This window comes from Stegodyphus dumicola, chromosome 5 (assembly GCF_044657685.1).
Source record: "Stegodyphus dumicola isolate Sdum_Otavi_A_Nest chromosome 5, ASM4465768v1".
Lineage (NCBI taxonomy): Eukaryota > Metazoa > Arthropoda > Arachnida > Araneae > Eresidae > Stegodyphus > Stegodyphus dumicola.
This window is the reverse complement of record NC_140772.1, coordinates 144168458-144184600: the sequence shown is the minus strand read 5'-3', so window position 1 is coordinate 144184600 and position 16143 is coordinate 144168458. Positions and strand designations below refer to the sequence as shown.

General features: G+C 33.5%; 1 protein-coding gene across 3 annotated transcripts in view; it reads left to right on the top strand.

Moving 5' to 3' along the window:
• The window catches only part of LOC146997257 (uncharacterized), an 81057-nt gene that overhangs the window by 53993 nt on the left and 10921 nt on the right, over positions 1-16143 (top strand). The gene's annotated exons all lie outside the window — the stretch shown is intronic.

Here is a 16143-nt window from a genome sequence, read left to right as displayed (position 1 = left end):
TACAATTTTATTACCGAGACCATAATAAACCACAGTGACAGTACATGCATAAAAGCACCAAACTTGGCACACACATCCATTTAAATCATAAATTGACATCACATAAATTTAGATACTTCTAAATGCAAGTGAATTATGACTGCACATAAATTTAGATAGCTCTAAATTTTAATTTACCACTGAAATACTGGTATACTTTTTAAACTTTTTAAAAGTGCATCGAATCTATCTATTTAGAAATTGCCAGAGATGAAAAATTTGCAATAAAATTTTGACAAAGAAAAGGCATCATTCATGATTGTGTGTGATTATGACAAAGCCTCAAGGGCTATCTGCCTGTGCCTTTGTGGAGCACTTTCTAAGGGAAACTGGCTTGTATACACGTTACACATGGGGAAAACCACGAAAACGCCCAGCCCGTTCCTGGGATTCGAACCTCGGACCGACTACCAGCGTTCGGTGACTCCACCGCTCGGCCGCTGGTGGGCCTCATTCGTGATAGAAAATTAGGCTTAAACTATAGTCCAAGAACCATGAAATGAAACCATTTCATCGATAACTCAACAACTAAATGGCACCTTTAATCTTCTAGGTGTATCTACGGATTATTTCGTATTGAAAGATGGCTTTCCAAATCACGACACGCAGAATATTCTTGTCAGATTTTGATAAATACGAAATGGTTTCGAATGAATGCGGCAACTGGCAGTAGGGAAATAGCAATCAATAGAGAAAGATGTTACAGCGCGAGGTTCATAAATAAAAACCTCGTATCCAGCCACACTATCTGCCGACCTGTAGGCGATTTTCGTGCCGAAACCGAAAAATACTAAGAAGCCTTCGACCGAAAGCTTTGTGTATGCAAAAAGTTTGTGAAACAAAATTTCTTCTATAAAATAAAATGCAATTTGCACTGAACCCATGAATTACTTTTAAAGAAATTAATATCACCTAATTTACAAATAATTTCTTTTAGCATGGAATAAATACTTAAACAGGTATCTTACAATTACATGAAATAACGTAATCTTTAAAGGCATTGATGTATACAATATAAATATTTGCTTGTTATTTTATGAAATAACAGTGTCTGGGAAGCCCACTCAAATATCCTGTAGAATTTTAACAAATTATTTTATAGGATACAAATATGCATCTGTTTTTTTATGAAATATGTGAAATTCATGCAAATAAAATTAAGGATTATGAAATTTATTTTAATATAAATAACTCTGCAAAAAGAAATATTCAGGAGACTTTATTCCCCTTATTTTCCTATTATTGTCATCATAAAAAAATAATAGCATTTATCTTAAAGATAATTAGCTTATTTAAAAAATACAATCTGTAAGCACTTTCTTTAACTCGATATAAGATCCATTTATTTTAAATACTTTTCTAAAACTTTTTATAAAAAATAAGAAAATAATGTAAGCACAAACCTTGTGGTTGAAAAGTTATGCAAACCTTTTGTTCAGTACCCCTCAAATAAATAATGAAAACAATCTCAGATTTTATAGGATAAAAATTAGGTCCAAACGGGCAATTTTTTTCATTTACAGACAATCATTAGATGTTTGGGCTAATGCTACTTTGGACTAAAAGTATTTAAAAGCTACAATTTCAGACAGACTGTCTTGTACACTTAAAATACAAATGTTTTATTAATTACACTGCTTGCCTTAAAAATATGTTTCTTAATCAAAAATTTGCTAAATTTTTATAAAACATAAACTAATACTTATAAAAGAGCCTGAGGCAATTTGTTACAATTAATTAAATTGTTCAACGTTGTTTAATTAATTGTTTAGGCGGTCAGAGCCGGAACAGCTAATGAAGTTTATGAGACTGTGATATTACTTTCGGTTTTGTGAAATGAAGAATTACATAGGATACTTTCAGATTGAAGTTCTGTAGAAACAAAAAAGTAAGTACCATCCCTCTTTCTGAAGCTCTTTATTTGTTTATCGACTTTTGGTAATTAAAAGGTCACTAAAGGAGATATCAGCGAAAAAACATACATTGAAAACAAAGTTAAAACAAAACGTTGCCGACAAAAATATCCAAAGAAGTGATTTGGAAGTGCTGAAGAATAAGTTTAAAGTGTTCGAGACAAAGATAAATTCCAATTTCGATTCTTTGTTCGGGTTATGTATTGAAGAAAGTGCAGTCAAAAGTCTTTAATCCGGACATCCATAATCCGGAATGATCTATAATCCGGACCTCAAAGCTACAAATTTTCCGCGCATGCGTTTACGCATATGCATAATACGTTTACGCATGCGCGTTTAATGTATAACGGACGGTATAAGCTAAGCTAAAATAATCTATTTCAGTTAATGTTGCAGATTGTGTTGTTCCTTAATCTTCTAATTGGATACGGCTTATTATTTTCTTTTAGACTATTAGAGCAATTTAATAAAAGTAAGTTGGAACTTTCGATTATGTCAAACACAATTTCCGATACTGGAGATGATGGTAATGTGAGTAGACGTTACAGCACAGGTCGCCCCAGAGTTACAGCGCCGAATAAGGACCGGTATTTGGCAGTTACTGCCAAAACAAACAGGTGGAGCACAGCCTGAGACCTGCCTCGTCAGCTCTCTTCAGCCACTGGTACGACAATTTCAAGGCAGACCGTGTACAGACGCTTAGGGCAGATTGGTTTATATGTTCGTAGACCTGTCAGATGCGTTCCACTTACTGCAACTCACTGTCGCCTGCGGTTAGCCTGGAGTAGAGAGCATGCACTGTGGACACCGCAACAGTGGGCTTGTGTGATGTTTTCCGACGAGTCCAGGTTTAGCTTGCAGTCTGATTCTCGCCGGACTTTCATATGGAGAGCTCCAGGTATTCGTTACCACCAAGAAAGCATCATTGAACGACACCGTCACGGTGGTGTAGGAGTGCTCGTTTGGGGTGGAATTATTCTGGGTTCCAGAACTGACCTTCATGTTCAAATTGGAATCATGACAAGCCATATCTATCGGGACGTCATTCTGGAACAACATGTACATTTGTTTCGGGGTGCCATGGGCACACAATTTGTTTATGGATGACAACGCCAGTCCTCACCGTGCAAATATCGTAAGCGAATGCCTTCAATCGGAGGATATCACCCGTACAGACTGGCCAGCATTCTCACCAGACTTGAACCAGTAGAACACGTGTGGGACATGCTTGGCCGACGAGTTGCAGCCCGTCAACCTCCTTCTACATGTCTACCGGAACTTCGGAGTGCATTGCTTTTTGAGTGATGTAATATCCCCCAAGATCAGATCGATAATTTGATACTCAAATGCCTAGGCGTTGTACGGACTGTATTGCATCGTCTGGGAGACATACAATGTATTAACAATCAAACCAACCATGTAATATTGGTTTTATGTAAATAAGTTTTTTTTTTTTTTTTTTTTTTTTTGGTAATTTGCTCCAGGGAGAAAAAAAATCGCTAATTTTTTTAATAATATCAAACATATAGCATCTGTTTTTGCTCTTTACCTTTTGTTTAATAAATAAGCTTTACAAATAAGTCAAATTTGTTTTGCTTCTAACTTTTCCTTTGCCTGATTTTGCATTATCCTTAATTTATGGACATGAGTGTATAACAGCGAGTACTTTTGTGTACAGAAGCTGTCTTGAAAGCTTAGAATCTAAAATTTTAAGTTTGTATTTGTTTTTACTGAATTGTAAGTATTATAAATTCATATGTTTGGAAGCGTCCGAGTTTCAAAAATAATAAAAGTATAAATGATAAATAATAAAGCTTCAAAATAGTAAATCAAACAATCATCAAAATGTTTAGTACCTATTTAAAAATTTGGAGCTTTCTTTCAATTTTAAAGTAATTTAAAATTTAATAAATAGCTTTAAAACTCTTGCCAGTCACTGCTCATCTCAATGCATATAATAGCATTATAATTTTTTATAATAATAATGCATATTTTGTTTAATTTCATGAGGCTGAAGGAGACATTGTAAACTTATATTATGAATACGAGTCATATTTTGTAAAATTCGATGAAAGGCCATTCGAAAAACATGTATACATTGACAGAATTGCCGATATAAATAAAATATGTTATTAACAATATTAACTTCTTATTAATTAAGAAAAGGCTGCATTAAATATATTAAAAGGATCTTTTAAAATTTTTGCAGGAAATGAATTTAAGTTTCTCTTAAGTGAATGGATATTTTTATATCTTTATTACCGTATTTGCAGGCGCATAAGGCACATCCCCCTTTTTTTATACACATTTCATTATAATGAATTTACAGTATTTTAAATATAAATACAAAGTAATACTTTATACCCACAATTCATCTGGGGAAGAGCTTTTAATTTTCTTCATCAAAACCTAAACACTCATCACCATAGCTAAATGAAAAGTCACTTGAAACCTCTCCTAAATCAGCATTCGAGTCCTCATACAACAGATTGTCCTCTGTACCATCCAGTGTATTAATAATGCCACACTTCATACATGATTTAACCTCTGCCTCTGTTTTCACAGCATCCCAAGATGCTTTGACCCATTCACAAACTTTCCAAATGTTAGGCCTTCCCCTTCTTCTTGATGGTGTAACCTCAAAATTTGAAGCCTGCATCCAGCTTGCATGCTTTGTTACAGCAATTTCAACATTGTTTTTGAACCATAATTTGCCAACAAACTTAAGAAACACCAAACAGTTGAAATTTCCCACACTTAAAAGTCGTTCGCAAAAATTGCAGTTTTCATGCCAGATGCACATTTACTAAGCTCTCCGTAACTGTAATATTCCCACACATCGCAAGGAAACAAGAAAAAAATCACATAACTCCAAAAAAAGAGGAAATTTCCAGAAATTAATGCAATCAAAAACTGAGTATCGACATACAAGATGCACCTCCTTTTTTTCCCGACTTATTTTCAAAGAAAAAAAGTGCGTCTTATACACTAGAAAATTTGCTATTTAAAACTTTCTTACATTTATTGGAAAACAAATTGTTTTATATGCTTAATTTCATTCACATAACTATGCTCACTGTAGTTATTGGCTATACTAAATATTTGAATGAAGAAATGTAAGTTTTATTTGCACAAAAACTATTAGCATATGTTTTATAGCAATACACGCAAGTACACAAAAGTGATACACAAAAACTATGAGCATATAGTTTTATAGCAATTTATGAGAGCAAAGTTTTACATAAAAATGTAAATGAATCATAAACGCATCTGTTATATAATTTCAATACAATGAGATATAACAATAATCACTGAGGAAATCTGATATGATTGTGATGACTATATTCAATAATTAAAAAATTCCAAAGATTCCAGTAAGATTTTAATAACTGGAAGAGTAACTTCTTACTGGATCAATAAAACGCTTTTCTGCTGTTATCAGTTTTACTGGAGGAGATGTCTGAAATACTGCTATTGCGACATTATACTGATTAAACTAATGTAACACTGTGCGACACCCACACAGATCTTTAAAGCAGCAATTCTCAACAGGTGGTACACAAGATAAAAAATAGGTGGTAGGCAAAGAAACAAAGTTCAAAAATTCTATGAAGAAAAAAAGAACAATTGTTAGAAAATTCCTGTGATTGCACTTCCACTGAAGATTTCATAAATAACAACTTTTGGCTACACCGAAAAAAAGAATTTAAAGGCATTTCAAATAAAGCTAAATTTTTATTGCCTTTTCGCACAACCTATTTGTGTGAACAAGGATTTTCTTCCATGTTTTATTTGAAAAATAAATACAGAATAAAATTAAAAGTGGATCACACTTAAAGCTAAGTGAAATAAGGCCAGACAAAGAAATTGATCTCTCTTAAACAGGCCCAAATTTTACACTAAATTTAAGTATATAACTTAAATTTTGATAATTAAAATGGTAACCAATTCTTAATTAATATTTTTTATGTGTGCCTATTTAATACAGATAGCCAATAGCTTGTGCAAATGGCAAAACATTTATTTTTTCTATTTATATTGAGAAACTGAATAAGTATTATAAAATGTACAATAATTATACTGGTTGTACTAAGGTTTTTAAATTTTTGTTTAGATGGTATGTGTTAGTCAAAAGGTTGAGAACCGCTGCTTTAAAGCAATTAAATTTATGTCACTTTGTGAAGTTATACAAAAGTCGCAGTGTGACATTAACATCATTATCGCAGCATGACTTTACTACCATACTCAAAGACAAAGAAGCAACAATAACAAAAAAAAGAAGCCAAGAGAAAAAATTGGAATCTATAACATGGGAGCAGTTCTGCCAGAAGAGAATGTCGGAGTTACAATCATCGAAAACTCAAAGATAAGTTAAAATCTTCTATAACATTTTTTTTCTTTTGTTCCGAAATGTTATGCGTAAATACAAAGTTCTATGTTTTGACGAAAGTCAATGTGTTTCGGTTGAGATTTACTTTTATTTTACTTTATTTAGCTAATGCAAAAGTATTATTTTCTTTAAGTATAAAATCTAGGAACAAGCAGTTTCTGTTGGTCGAAAGACTAATTCTTTTATGTTAAAGCCAGAATTTGGCCGAAGATAAAAATAACTTCGTATTCTTGTATTAATAACAACTTTAGTTTCAGTGCCTCCAGCTTGCCGAAGAATGAGTAAAGTAAAAATTTATTTTTCTCTTATTCATTTTATGGTAAATTGTAAAAATCATATGTATTAGAATTTTGTAAATATACGTAAATGCTTGAAAGTTATGTAAAAGTAGAATTTAGTCTAGAAGCATAAAATTTTAGATGCTAAAAGTAAATGCTCAAAAGCAATGAATTCAAATTTAATTATTAAACTGTAGATAAAATCATGCTTTAGAGCGAAAGCCTGCATGTCTATAGATAAATGAGGGGGAATTTAGAATGAATGTGTTTTGTAATGTTCTCCACCTACACTTGAATTTTAAGAATGTTAAAGTAGCTCATCGACTTGTATAATGTCGAGTAAGGTGTGTCTATTTGGTCGTTGAATTCTAACAAATCATTGTGGTTAGGAGAAGTGTTGCAATACTAAAACACGAATATTCCCGTTTGACTCCTCACATGGTGGAGAGCCAGGGTAAAGTTAAATTCATGTTTGAATACTTGAATGAATGTGAATTAAGCAGTAACTAAGGAAAATAAATCGTTCAAAAACAAAAACTTATTCAGTGTCAAGAAAGTGTAAATTATAATGTATTTAGAAAGATACTGATACTTATTCCTTCCAGATACTGGAAGGAAGAGAACAGATTGATTGCTGAAGTCCGGGAAAGGTTGCTGTAAGAAGAGAGAATTAAATAAGTATCTACAGAAATTTGTTCTACCTTTTGTGAGATAACAGATTTTTTTTATGTCAACGAGGCTCTTAAAATTTAGATCAGAATTGTGGAAACTTTCCAATAGGTCGTTTCTAGGACCTGCTTCCAAGTTTTCCAAATTCTGGCAGCGGGAAATGTAGGGTTTATATTTATTTTAACTAATATTTATTTTAAGTTTAAACTATCTTTCCTGTTAAGCCTTACTTTCCCCTGGAATTGCCAATGCCAGAGTATGTAAATTTTAGTAGAACGCGCAAAGGATTCAAATTGTCAGCGGAAGTAATCTGAGTTAAATAGAAGGGAAACGAGTTCGAAAGTGTGTTTCTTGCTGCACGAGCGTGGAGGTGGCTAGTTAGAAATTGAAGAACCACGCGTTTAAGTTCTTGTTGTTAATTTTTCAACGTAATATTCAGAAGTTTGCTGAATTATCAGCGGTATCTTAGAACGCGGTGAGGTTAGTTACGTATAGAGAGCCTCGTAGTTAGTCACATGTTATTATTCTTTTTTTAGTTTTTTATTTTTATTTTACCGCCGGGTCGGCGTAGTTTGCGAGCGTCAAGAGCACGCATTTGTAATTTCTAAAGTTGAATAAAAAGGGATTTAAACCCTTCTCAAGAATTTGTCTACTTTCCAGTTGTTAGCAGTCACCACTATTGTTGCGTGCAGGTTGGAAGCGCGCAACATTACAAGGGATATCATTAATTATACTTTGCATTATCATTAATTATACTTTGCTTTCCAGAATTTTTTTGTTTTTTGTATTCTTTTGTGTTCTTTGTTGCTCATTTCACTGATTTTAAGATACTGAAAAGTTTTGAGTGATTTTTTTAGGAAACAAAGTTCTTAACCTCCTTTATACCATTTGAGTTCTTAAGATTTTGCAAAGGGAAGTTGGTTAATTTATTTATTAAGATCATTAATATTTGTATTAAGGGATATTGCTTATTTCATGGTAATTTTGTTATACGTAATAACTTTTTTTTTATGAAGTCGTTCTGCAGAGTAAAATTCTACGCTGTTTTCAAGTTTAAAAATTGGTGTTCGTTTCAGCCATTTTCCCGGTACATTTAAAAGCCAGACGAAGGCTGGCAGCTAAGCTGCTGGTATTCTGTACAAGCTTGATATAAAACTTGTTTTATTAGATTTCCCTCCTTTCCCAGCAGCACAAAGTTTCGAGATCTGGACTCATCCGGTGGGCTAATAATTGATTTAGCCACTACAATATTATTACTACTTTCTAATGAACCTTTTTCTAGATTTCTTCATTTCTTCCATAACCCGTTCTCCCTTTTTGTCCTCTTCACTTAAAAACTAACTTCTAAATCTCTCTTTAAAGAACTACCAGTAGGATTCTTCCTCTTCTGGCCTTCCCTCCGTGCTGTATTCGGTTAGTTATTGGGATGTATACCTGTGCAATCTTTAATGAAGCTCCAACACTTTTACCTGTACATGTCTGTACCTAAATGAAACTGGTTCGTTTTGATGTTATACTAGCGAAACACCAAAAAAATCTTGATTTAAATGATGATGATTTAAATAATTTAGCTGGTATTTTAAGGATGAGGATTTATACTAACTGCTGATGATTTTTTATTTAAGTTATCGTGATTATATGTTATAGTGATGAAGAATGTGATTAAATGAGTATGATGGTAATAAAACTTTAGGTGATAGTACTTTGTATTCAGGTGATTTTATTATTTGACGACTTCAATGATGATGGTGTATATGATATATAGTTTCGATTGATTAGTATGGAATGATGATGTGATTTGTGTGATGGTGGTTTATTTTATTCTGACGATGGTGATAGAGATACGATGGTTTAAAATCATGATGTGTTTTGTGTGGTGAGGAATATTTAGATGATTTTGATGATGATATAGATTTGGCTAATGACGATTTTATAGCTGATATGATAGTGATTTATAGAATAGTTTAGAGGGTTTCGGCAGTGAAGACGATGGTTATTTATATTTAGATGCAGCGTCTAACAGTTTCTCCCACCTCAGACAAGATCTCAGTCTGTGTGCTTGTTTCCCTCGTTTTGGAAGCACATTTGATAAGCTGGGTTGGCGCTTTTTGCTTTTTGTACATTTAGAAAACATTATCATATTTATTTTTATAACCATGGGTACAAAGAATAAGATGATGTCTATTGAATTACAGCGTGAAATCATAGAAAACCATGAGCAAGGTGTGCGAGTAATTGACTTGGCGATGATGTACGGTCGTAGCACATCAATGATATGTACTGTGCTTAAAAAAAAGGAGTTGATAAAGGGTATAACGCCATCTAAGGCCGATAAAATAATGTCTAAACTCTGGACCTCTCTCCGTGAATAGATGGAGAAACTACTGATGGGGTGGGTGAGAGAGGAGCAGCTTCAAGGAGGAACCTTAACATAAAGCATCATATGTGAGAAGGCACGAGCAATTTACGGTTATTTGCTAAAGAAGATCCCACACACTTCTAAAAATGAGGAATCGGAAGACTTGTTTAAATCCAGTAGGGCTGGCTTGACATCTTTAGGAAAAGGACCGGCATTCACTCCGTCCTCAGACATGGTGAGGCAGCAAGTTCCGATGTGAAGGCAGCTGAGGTTCACATCAAAATGTTTTCCGAACTGATACTAGCCAAAGCATACATCCCCCCAGCAAGTCTTTAACTGTGACGATACAGTATTTTTCTAGAAAAGGATGGCGAATAGAACTTACATAACGGCAGAGCAGAAGACGATGCCAGGTCACAAACCCATGAAGGATAGATTAACTCTAGTAATTTGCGCCAATGAGATTGGCGACTGTAAAATCAAGCCTCTGCTAGTATACCATTCGGAAAATCCCAGAGTCTTTAAGTCATATAATATTTCAAAAGAAAATCTGCCAGGTATGTGGATGACAAATCCGAAGGCTTGGGTCACCAGGAAATTCTTTGTGAAGTGGATAAACCTGGTGTTTGGCCCTTCTGTTAAAAAATACCCACAGAAAAACAACCTACCCATGCAAGCCCTTCTCTTCCTCGACAATGCCCCTACTCACCCACCAAATCACGAAGTTGATTTACTCTAATAGTTCAAGTATATAAAAGTTCCCTACCTACCACCCAACACCACTCCTATCCTGCAGACGATGGATCAGCAGGTGATTTCTAATTTTAAGAAATTGTACACCAAGCACATTTTTTGGGGCTGCTTTGAGGTGACGGAGAACACAAACCTTACCCTTCGAGAGTTCTGGAAAGGCCACTTTAAGATCGTCATATGCCTAGGAATTATTGATCAGGCCTGGCTGGGTGTTACAACGAGGACCTTAACCTCTGCACGGAAGAAGCTGTGGTCTGAGGCTGTTGCTGAAAGGGCCTTCGAAGGATTGGAACCCAAAGTCGCATAGGTAGAGGAGCTTGTTTCTCTGGGAAAATCCATGAGTCTGGAGGTGGATGGGAGAGATATGAACGAACTCGTCGAACAACAGTCTCAGGAGCTGACAACCGATTAGTTACACGATCTGTATTTGCAGCAGCATACGTTGGGTTAACGAAAAATTAGTTTTGAAGAGGAGCTAGAGGTGGACAAGGTTATCCCTACAAGAGATATAAAACAGGTCTTGGGAATGTGGGAGAAAGTTGTAGAGTTCGTGGATAAACATCGCCGCGAAAACGTTGCAACTAGTCGTGCATCCTTGACACGGAGGAAGAAACAAACTTCCTTGGAAAGTTTTTTTAAACGATCTGCGGGTGGAAATAAGCAGATCATGACGAAAAAAGCGAAGACCAGTGACAAAAATTAAGCTCTTCCGTAGGCACTTCACTTTTTCTTTTAATTATGTTTTTATAGAATATGTATTTGTTATTTATAAATAAATGTTTCTTCTTGTTTTTGATTCTTATTTAAAAACACTTAAAAAACAACTGAGGTCTTGTTTTGGGATCTGGAACGGATTAATGGCATTTCGATTAATTTCAATGTGGAAAATTGCTTTGAGATACGAGCAATTTGACATACGAGCAAGGTTACGAAACGAATTAAACACGTATGTCGAGGTACCACTGTACGTAATTATATAATCGTTAGCAAGCAGATAGTAATAAATAATTTTAAAACTGTGCTGCTATCAATATACAAATTATGTTGACTAGTATAATTAATTTAGAATTATGCGAATACATATAATATAAGATGATGTATGTTACTACAGATACGTGTTAATATAATACATATATAAGTCTGTGCATATATATGAAATCATAATTCTTTTTATACCAGTTAACAGTTAGAATTACTGAACAACCATGAAAGATTCCCCAAAAATTAAATATGGTGTAACAATGAACACTTAGTTTAGAAATTAGATTCTATTGTATATTGTTGTAAAAGCCATTGTAAGAGTGAAAATTCTTCATTCTGCCTTAATGCGATTTTTTGCGTTTAATGCGTTGTTTGGAGATTTTATGATCCCGAATTATATTGATGTGATATATTAATACTGCATTTGTAGACATACGTTTTCTGAGAAACGAGTCAAGGCGATTGATTTTTTGTAAAAATTTGGATTTATCCTTATTTTATTGACGTGCACCAGCACTGAATTGAGAATGGCTTGTGCTATGTTTCGATGGATGAAAAAGCGTTCGTAAGTAATGAATATTATGAAAGTTTCAGCATATTTAAATGAATAGTATTAAAAGCATATATTTATTAACATATATCAATAGTTTATGGTAAATTTTTCATTATAAATCTCATGATAGTTTCATTTCTCATTCTTTTGCATTTCTATTGCGGTACATAAATTTTTTGGTATACATATTGTAGATTGCATCAGTTTTGCTGCGCAATTTATTCCTCGGTATGTTACTTGTAGTGTTATTAGAAATTCCATTATTTTTGTATTTTTTCTGCAATTGGTAGTATCTGATTAGGAAATTTATGTTTTATTTCAAGATATATATGAAATTGGTAATATCAAGTGTTAAATAAACGTTGTTATTCAGGCAATAGCGTTAGCTTTATCCAGATAGATAAATGCATTTCTTAAATACTCAAGATATAAAGACACACTCGGATAGTAGATTCACTCACTTTACGTTTTTTAAGGGTTATATATATTCATTAAGGGCGTGTTCAAAACAACCGTTGACGGGTAGTCTTGGCGTAATTCGGATTCATACCAAGCATATCCATTTCTCAGGGCAATAATTTTCGTTATTTTTGCTAAACCATTTACGAAAATATAATTTTCCGAATGCTGAACTCTTATGCATGAAAAGACAGGAGTTAAGATATTTGTTTTGCAATTTGATGCAAAATTCTTATTATTAAAACACTGATGTATATGTTCTTAATTTAAAACTCTGCCAGTATATAACATTATATCACATTATTGTTTTATCACCATTTATAGATGTCGCTTGCTGCACAGCCTGCTGAATACATTTTACTTTCTAGCTATCTACAATTACATCATGTTGTTTCGGTATGAACTGGGGCGAAGTATTCATTACTTAGATACATTTAAAGATAATTAATTAAATTTTTCTGATTTTGATATCTATATTATATAGACAGGATTACTGATAAAAAATTTCAGAAAATTGTAAATGAAGAAGTAAATAGAAAAATTTCGTTCAGGTATTGTGAGATGCTAATATAAACTTCATACATTTTACTAGAGGGCTGTTGCCAAAGCAAAATCTTTACTATATATGTCTACGAGCTCTATGTATACAGTGTGTTGCTCAAAGTAAACTTCCTGCATTGTGAAGAGTACTACGTGTATGTCTTGATGCGTTCATGAGAAGCTTGTTCCCTCGTATACGCTCTGCCACTTCGAACAAAAATTGTCCGTAAACTGCAGCGTCTTGAGTTGTTTATATAGGTTCTTGAGCTGTTCTGTTATTTTCTGTCGAATCTGACGCTGACGCGGAGAGTCTTGTATCCTTCGTTTACTTGCTACTTCTTCTATTCTTCGCGCATGGTCTGTTGACGTTCCACTTGCCTAATGGGCCTCCGTTTCCCTTCTGCTTCCCTTTCCGGAGCACGCAGTGTTTCTTGGTTTTCTGAATGTCTTTTGTGTTTTCTACTAGTTTCTGATACAGTTTGAGCACGCGAAGTTTCTTGAGTTGCTGCTTGTCTGCTGGAACTCCTATTCGTTTCTTCTTCAGTTTCTTGAATGAGTAAGCTGTCTTGTCACTATGCTTGCCTGCTGAGTTTCTAGTTGTGTCTTCATTCATTTTTAAAGCTCGCAAATTTTCTTGTACTTGCCTGTTGAGTCTCCTAGTGTTTTTTACTTCATTTTTCTGTAGCTCGCTGTACCATTTGTGCTCTCTTCTTGCGTTCAGACATTTTAGTAAATTGGAAAAAAAAAATTATTTAACTGTAGTAAAGTAACATTGCATCTAAAATACGTTAAATATCTACAGATGTTTAAACTTCTACTCAGAAAGTAAGTATACAATAAAAGAAATTAAATTTTTATAAATAAATTTAGAATAGCATAAAATGCATAGAAACATTTCATTATGAAGAAAATGTATTCATTCTTTCCAAGCAACCAGCGATTCGTAAATACATTTTTCTTGCCAACTCAGGAAACAAAGACCTTTGACACTTCAGGTAATACATTGGAGGTTATGATTTAAATTTATTTCAATATAACAAATTTTCAAAATCTCAATAAAGGAATTAACGTAGCGATAGCATATCGTGTCACGTATCCAAAGGTGAAACATAAAAGTTGCCAAAAGCAGCTATTCATTTAAAATACTGATATTAACGAAAGATTTTCGACATACAATGACGTTATATGGAATCACGTGCTTTCTTCAACTTCAGAATATGACCGTAAATAATAATAACAATAAGTTTCACGTTTGGCAATACTATTTATTTCATATTTTTTTTAACTTAAAAATATCTCTTAAACAAACTCTACGATTTGAAAGTGAGAACGGCCAACATTTTTCCAAGTAAAGCATTTTGATGTCCAGTGCGCTAGACTTCGGCTACTTGGAAAAATAAATACGAAAAATTACCGTTTTCCGAAATTTTATATAATATCTCGAGTGATAGTCGTAGGAAGATAACAATAGTCGGAAAGTTTTACCAAGAAGTTTTGAAATCCGGGGGTACCTCCTTCTAAACTCAAACTCCCCGTTCCGGAGATATGATGTTACGAAGAAAAAAACAAGGAGGCAAAAATCCACAGATATTTATATTGTTGATTCCTGTGTACAATATTCAATTTCCTTTAAAAACATTAAGCTTCATTTAAATAAAAGGAAAATAAATTCACACATTTTCCCTAGCTTTCAAGCTTTTATTGTACTTTTAAATATTCTTTTTGTCACTGTTGCGCAAGTTTTCCGCGGCGTCATTAGGAGCCGTAGGTCGAAAACATATAAGAATCATTGCTGTAAATAATGATCATATGATAAATTGCATACATATGCGATTCTTTTGATTAGAATTTGAGTACAATTCTTTATACATCAGCTACTATGCCCCTTTATGTAACGACAATGATTATTTTCAATGATTATCCGATGAGAATGATTCTTTACAATGATTATTTGATGACAAAGATCATTTGCAAAGAATATTAAAGCCGATGACTACGATTACTTAAATAGAATATGCATGTCATTCGATGATAGCGATTATTTCCAAAGAATCTTCGATCATGTCACTATTGTATATCGCTATACCCCTGGGTTTGGGGCCGGTTGGGAATTGTACTACGGCCCTGTAATTAAGCGTTTTAAATGACGTCAAAAAGTCACTGATCCAGATATTTTACTAGTAACTGCTGTGTATTGTGATCGAAACCGTTATTTAAATCTTCTGAATAAAATTTGGGATAATTCATTTTACATCAGAGAATAAAGCAATTTGTAACACGAATTTCAACAAAACTACATGCATCGAATAACAAGAATTATATAAACGGAAGTATCAGTACAACAAATCGCTCTTTGCAGCTCCGCTTTAGTCCGACACTTGTTTTTCAGCTATCGTATCTACCCATTTGAAGATACCATGTGAAGAATACTTTTTTTAAGTGTGTAAATTAATTACATGTATGTTATGTATATATATGGAGATATTTTTTGAATTAAGAAAGCACCAACTTTTTTTAACGAAAACAACCGAGACATTACCTCCAGTCCAATTTAATTTTTCATCTAAATCATTTCTTAATTACAAAAGTTAATATTAATTTTCTTTGCAAAGGAGACTAGGTGTTGCTGGAAACAAATGAAATACCAAACATCATAAATTTATTGAAGTCAACAGCAGAAAACTGTTAAACAATTAATAGATCACTTCAATGAAATGTAATTGCATTTAAACGTATTAAATTGTTTTCAGCAGATGTAATAATCAGGAACATAGGAAGATCCGAAGAGATATTTTGCGTTTAAATACTTCTTTTGTTTTCGCTATTTTTTTATACATTTCAGTTAACGTGTAAATCTATGTTTTGAACGCATGGCCAGTTAAGTGAAGAAGTCTGTAGGAAGGCAATTTTAATCCTGTGCGGAAATTGTCCAAATGATTGATCAGTCATCGACTCAGCATACGCAGCCATCAGGTTGAGATCCCAAACATTGATTAATTGCGCTCGACTGGAAATTTGATCAGCATGGTCAACGGAAGCCACCGTTTAAAAAATTTTCTTGTTCTTAAATATATGCTTATTCACTTTTGTAATATTACTAGATACTTATAATCACGGTTCCTTCACTTTCAATAATATATTTCATAAATTGTTGAAGTGCAGACACATACTTCATATTGTAGAAAAACGTTTCTCTGGAATTTTTGATG